At 46.0% G+C, this 7067-nt stretch overlaps 1 pseudogene; it reads right to left on the reverse strand.

Moving 5' to 3' along the window:
* Positions 1-2249: 2249 nt before the first annotated feature.
* Positions 2250-7067, reverse strand: part of LOC102811597 — a 9138-nt pseudogene continuing 4320 nt past the window's right edge.

Genomic DNA, 7067 nt, shown 5'->3' on the forward strand with positions numbered 1-7067 from the left:
CCAGGCCCTCAAAAAGAAGACAAATTCCACAATCTCACTAGGTTAGGTCTTGTCAGTAATGAAAAAGGAAATTGTAATCAGGCATTTCTGGGTCCTAAGTGTAACTATACCATAAGAATATATTTACCCAAGAAAATGACTAAATATAAACACAGCCTTGGATTTATAGAATCTTTGGGAAGAAGTGTAAAGGAGCCTAGGACACAGTTTCGGGGGGGGGGGCAGAAGTCACTAACATTTGGGTATGGAAAAGAAAACAAAACACAGGAGGTGGAAAGGAAGGTATTGACTTCACACTGGGGAGGGCTGGGTAGAGGGCCCTAGGAAGGAAAATGCGTCTCCTCGTGAGGAGAGCCCACTACGGCAGCTCAGCTCGGACTCACCAGCTCAGAATTCACCATGCGGAACACTGTCAACCATGAAGCTGTCATTCCAACACCCTAAGTTTTCACAAGTGGGTTCTCTAAACCAGACCACCAATTTCACCCTTATCTTATAATAACATTCTGGGATGTCCTGCATGGAGAGCTGATACTTTCACTTTGTGTCAAGCAGAACACATTCAGGGATGATACATGTTTCAGGTCTCAAAAGTGATCAATTTCAATACTATTAGAATGCCTGTAACAGCGCTTTGGAATGTAAACACCAACTTTTCATTGTAAGTGATGCCAAGTAGGTGCCATCCCTGAAATACATTTTCCTGAAAGATACTTCAGGGGCTAGCATGCTTTCTTCAGGAGAAGAAAATGTCAACAGGTCCTCTGTTCACTCAAGATATCAAGACACAACAGGTGGTAGAGCTAAAAGATTTGAAAGGACTTTTTCATCCACATGAAACTCTTAGTGGCCATCTGATGTGGTGCTGTAGGATTAGCACAGGACTGTGAACCACAAGGTCTACAATTTAAACCCACCCACCAGCTGCTCCTCAGAAACCCATACAGGGTAACTATGAGCCACAACTAACTCAGCGGCATTAACAACAAACTCTTAAGAGGGAACTGAAAATTAAAATTTTAACCACTACTGGCTTAAGACTGGACATTCAGAAGAAAGTTGTTCTGTCCTTACTACCAAATGCTGGCCTGATGAAATCTCATCTGAAGATGGTTGACCTAGAGTTTATCCCCTAGATATGACCCTAAACCTCTCTAGCTCACCACCACCATTTGTAAGGATTCCAACAAACATCCACACCAATGAAAGACCGGGCGCAGGGCTGGTGAGGCCTCCCACATGTGTGTCCCACTGCACCCTCACTTGGGTGGAGAGCAGACTCCTGTCTTTGGTGAGCACGACACACTGTTCCCTTTACACATATCACCGGATCAGCTGCACAGCCAGGCTGAGTCTAGAAGAGAGCGTGAGGATTCTCCATGGGTTGAAACCCCCTCGCCTACAAGTCCTCCTCCTGAGCCTTCACAGCAAGGTCTTTGCTGAGCAGTCGATGTGTGGAAGGTATCTCCATTGCGACTAAGTCCGGGCCACCAAACAGCCGACTCCAGAGTCCTGAGACGCCTGCCCCTCCCCACTCAGTGCTAGGGGACACACACAGAAATGAAGGCCTCCCTCACCTCTACTGATCCCCACTCTGGACTTCAGGTTCTGGGCCATGGGAGCTCTGGAGGCAGAGATGGCTTCCCCCAGGACAGTGAGATGCTGCATGCCACAGAGAGAGGTCCATGCTCTCCAGCTTTCAATCTAGCAAGTTCTTCTGGTTCACAGAGCTGGTCAAACAAAGGTCAGGGAGAGAAGAGTTAGTTTCTGAGGAGCCAACATCCTAGGCCTGGCAGCTCCCTAAGAAAATGGTGACTAGAGTGGAGACAAGGGGGCAGGGTATTGGTGGGACCCCCTCAGCAGTGATTTTGGCTCTGTGGCCTCTTTAGAGAATGCTAGTGTGTACTGATTCTCAGTGCAGTAATATCACCATGTGCAAATGTCTCTAAAGGACCAGACAACAAAGGACAAATGGCTTCTGCTCAACTACTCAACCCTCCTGGTGTCACCAAAGCAGCCACATACAGAATGGGAGCAAGGGGACCTGGTGAGTTACAATAAAACTGAATTTACAAAATCAGCTGGTAGGCCCTAGGTGATCGACAGAGCTGCCCTGTCAACAAGAAAATCTGAGCACAAACCTTAGCAGCAAAAACAAGATATTCCATGAAGGCTGAGAGCTTTATTCGGATATGTCCTCAGAATCTCCCCTAGATCTTAGAGAATCACCTAGACCATTGTGAGTTAAATTAAGGACTTTCCCCTCCAACTGTCTCAGTAATATCAAACATGAACAATTCCAAATACAGCTCTATATCACCTAAAACCAGGGGCAGACAGAAGTCAGCAAATTGGATCTGAGGTCATTTCCAACGAGGCAATGTCCTAGTCAAACCCACAAGTGTGCCCCTTTCTGCCAGCTCATTCTTCCCTTCCACAACCAAGAAATTCTTACCATTGGAAAACCCAAGAATTTAAACAAAACAGAAAGTTCGCCAATAACAGATCTGCAAACCAGGCCTGGCACCACCAGAGATACTGACATGGCACACTCAAAAACTGGACACTGATGGGTTTGGTTTCAGCGAGGTCTGCTTCCAAGAGAAGAGAAAGCTCCAAAACTACAGATTTCACAGCTGCACGAGATTGCTCATTGACATTTTCACCATAACAGCTGTTGTTGTTGTTGTTAAGTCCATCAAGTCAATTCTGACTCATAGCGACCCTGCACAGGGTTTCCAAGAAGCAGCATGTGGATTTGAACCACTGACCTTTGGTTCGCAGTCCCATGCTGATCCTACAGAGTCACCCAGGAAGTCAACAAACTAGACAGAGTATACTACATAATAATGGTTTCTTAAATGACTGAGGAGCTGACCATTCTTTGTATAGATCACCAGGAGTTCTGACATCAACAGTAACTACAGAGAATTTCTCCCAATGCAGAGGTTCAGGTGACTAGATTCTACATATTGAGTTCAGGATGCAGAATGAAAGTTGATTTGAATTAAATCTGTTTTTAAAAAAACAAAACAAAAAAAACCCTTTGCTTCTTTATCCTGACAGACAAGTGCAGTCAAAAGCTGTGCTCTGGGACTGCAGCATGTTGAATTTGACCCTGCACTGCACAATAAGCAGGCCTTCAGAGAAGCCTGCTGTCTTCGGTGCCTCCCTGACGAGGGAGGGAATGTTGTTGAAGAACTGAAGAAAGGGCCATTCAAAGTGAAGGCAGGCAGGGCAAGGAGAGGGAAAGGATGCAGGAAGGGGTGAGGACATGGCACAGGGACCTCAGAGAACGCACACAGATGGAGGGATGGACAGAAGACCATGTCCACTTGTGTCGAGCCACTTCTGACTCATCTACAGACCCCACAGGACACAGGAGAACTACTCCACAGGGTTTCCAAGACCATGAACCTTTACGGAGGCAGACAGCCTCGTCTTTCTCAATTAGAGCCAAGTGGTGAGTTTGAACTGCCCACCTTGTAATTAGCAGCCCAACGCCTCACACACAGCCCTGGACAGAAGATCGTTCCATGCAGTGTCAAGTGTATAACTAAGTCACTGTAAAGATGCCTACCCTAACTAAAAGCAGTTGGCTCTAAGCTAATCAACTGATAGACTGATGTAAATGGGTCCAAACAAGGTCAGAGCAGAGTTGTGGTGCCGCCGCTTTGCCTCAGCCTCTTTACCAGGGTTGGACACCATGGGACCTGCTGGAGGAAGGAAACCCTTCGAGTCATCTACCTCACAGTCGTCACTGCGACAAAACCCCAGCAAGTGAGAGGGTTCTCTTAGAGGTGATGGCAAGGACTAATGAATTCTCCAATTGTATAAAGAAACAAGATCCTTCTCACTCAGGAAAATGACATTCTCAGGAACCAATGAAAACCAAAGTCAGGATATGACTTTGGTCCATTACCAATCAATGTGGGTTTTAATAATCCAGGTAATTGCAATAGATCTGCACACCTCACAGACCAGGTCAAAACCTCAGGCTGGGCCTGCTCTCTCTACTCTCTGAATACCAAAATAGCCCCCACCTTGTGCTGAGCATCCCACTTTCAGGGAGCTCAAGGGTGGCTCCTCTACCGCCTTCCAGGCTAACACCAGGACTTGAAAAGGAGGTCACAATTTCCAGTGAAACAGAAGCTGACAAGGGCTAGATATTAGAGACTTACTACACCAGTTTCACTGAATGAGTCCTACATAGGGTCCATGGACACCACACCCTCTCTCACAGTGAAATGATAACAAAAGCCTACCAATTCCCAAGTTGGCTCCAGTGACGACGACCACCTTGCCGGTGAAGTCTTGGCCCTGGAGAATTTCCATGGAGGTGGTGTTGCCATTATATCTCTGCCATGTGGTTGGCTTGGTCGGATTATCATCCACCGTAAACACCAGGCATGGGTGCAAATATGTGATTCTTTTATTGATGTGGCTGCAGAGGAAAGGAGGAAGCATTTGACACAGACACACCGAACTGTGGGGCAACCTCCCTAGTTAGGGAAACCCCCTTGCACGGGTACCAGAAGGCTTATTCTTAACCCTTGTTGGGGACTGGGCCCCTGTAGTGGATCTTCTAACCTCCAGTCTTCCTGTCTGGAAAGACAGGCATCAAAGCCTTTTCTTTACCATTATCTGTAAAATCCACTGTGATCTATGCAAGAACCATTGTCTTGTAGCTTCAGAGCTCAGAAAAGACTTGTTAAGAAGACATTTTAAAATTCACACAAATGTGGCAGAAGATCTGCAGCCACTCTTTCCACAGCTTCCCAGTTCCATTGGTGAGCGTACTACTACTATCATTTTTAAAATCACAAGGAAAAGCAAGAGGATCAATGATAGTTTCTACAGAGACACTTACTCGACAAAAAACACTTGTCCGTTCTCATCAGTTTCTTGTTCCCATCCGTACGGCAAGTCTGAAATGCAGCACAGAGTGGTGACAAGTTGAGGTGTAGCAGAGACAATGGAAGCCCCCACCTCCGGCCTCCCAGGTGTGAGGGAGAGCCCTGGCTAGCCTATCCCACCAGACCAAGAACTGTGACACTCTGAGGTCATGTGATCAATGGGTGCCCCCAACTGGACCACACATTTAGGCTGCTTACTTGGTCTTCAAAGCATCCACCCAGCTCCTGCTTCTCCTGGGAACCCTTCTGGATGCTCCAGTCATGGGAAATGACCCTGGAGGAACTTAAAGAAGGGGTCTATCTGGAACACAGACACCCAGCACCTCATCCTATGCTGACTTGTGGCATCTCTAAGAGAGGCAATGTTAGTCAACAGATTCCTGGTTTTCAAGTTTACATCCTGTCTCTCCAGTAGACCCTGGGGTCCCTGAGATCAGAGACTTGCATGATTTCTGTTCTATGCATTTCCCACTTGCAAATAAAAGCCACCGGAGGGCATGAGATCTTTATGGAACCCCATAAAATACTGACATCTTTAATTCCATGATATGAACCAAGAACACTTTTAGAGACTGACTACATGAAAACCTAATATACCAGGAATCCAGGACCCTGATCATTTTAATACTTTTTCAAAATCCAGTAAGAAATCCTACTCATTCCAGCCCAACATCTCATCACCACCTTCTGCCGAATCTTATAAGCCCCTCCAAACAGGAGTCCATTCCTTTATGGTCTCCACAGAGAGCTGTCCCGCAATGGCGCGGAGACTCACTTCCTGCCTGGTTAATGCTTTAAGAACGTGCTGCTGTGCGCTGTGATGAAAGTAACATACAAACCTCCTGCAACTCATTTTCTTTTTCCAGTTTTCAGATGTTCCCACTGAGTCTTCTCCTCAGTGTGACTGTTTAATAAAACAAACCACAAAACAATAATTAGCTATAGGCACACTTCTACTTTGGTAACAGTGCAAAGAACAGAATTCCAGAACATGTAGCGGTGCTCACGCATAGTCTGTACAGAGACCAAGAGGCAGTTATCTGAACAGAGCAAGACACTGTCTGGTTTAAAATCAGGAAACCTGGGTCAGGGTTGTAGCCCGCCAGAAATGTATTCAGTCTGTATGCTGGGTGGGTAACCTGAGAAGCCATACTACAAAGAACAACAGGGTTGGAGGAAGGCTCATGGACAATCTGTGATATGCAGAGGACACCACCTTGCTTGATAAAAGCAAAGAGATTTTTGCTTGGGGCAATTAATGATGAAGATCAAAAACTTCAGCCTTCAGTCTGGATTACACCTCAACATACAAAAAACAAAAGTCCTCACTATTGGACCTTTGTATAATATCATGACACAGGGAGAAAAGACTGAGGCTGTCAAGGATTTCAATTTACGTGGGTCCACAGTCTAGGGAACCAGCACTCAAGAAACAAAAGAACACACTCCATTGGGCAAATATATTACAAAAGATCTTGTTAAAAGCAAAGAGGTCACTTTGAAGACAGAGGTGTATTTAACCCAAGCCTCACACACATGTGAAAGCAGGACAATGAATAAAGACATGCACAGGACCACAAGGTCAGTTTGAACCACAAGGTCTGCAGTTCAAAGTCACCAGCCACTCCTCAGAAACCATATGAAGGGTCTCTGTGAGTCAGAACTGACTCGACAGCACATAACAACAAGAAGAATCAAAGCATGTGAATTACAGTGTTGGTGGAGACTACTGAATACACCACGGACTGCCAGAAGAGCTGACAAATCTGTCTTGGAAGAAGTACAGTCAGAATGCTCCTTTGAATCTAGGATGGCAAAACTGCATCTCAAATATGCTGGGCATGTTATCAGTCAGGACCAGTCCCTGGAGAAGGATATCGTGCTTGTTACAGGGTCAGTGAGAAGGAAGACGACTCTTTTTCAGGGACCCAGTGGCTGCAAGAATGAACTCAAATGTAGCAACCAGTGTGTGGGCAGCACAGGGACTTGGTGGCACACGACAACAACAAACTCTAGAAAGTACTCCATTGTATTAAATGTTTTCCCTTCCTGATTTTACTATCACCTAAAGGAGCTCTGGTAGTGTAGTGGTTACGAATCAGGCTGCTAATCTCATGGCCAGCAGTTTGAAACTACCAGCTGTTCTGTGGG

Source organism: Chrysochloris asiatica, unplaced genomic scaffold (genome assembly GCF_000296735.1).
Source record: "Chrysochloris asiatica unplaced genomic scaffold, ChrAsi1.0 scaffold00296, whole genome shotgun sequence".
Lineage (NCBI taxonomy): Eukaryota > Metazoa > Chordata > Mammalia > Afrosoricida > Chrysochloridae > Chrysochloris > Chrysochloris asiatica.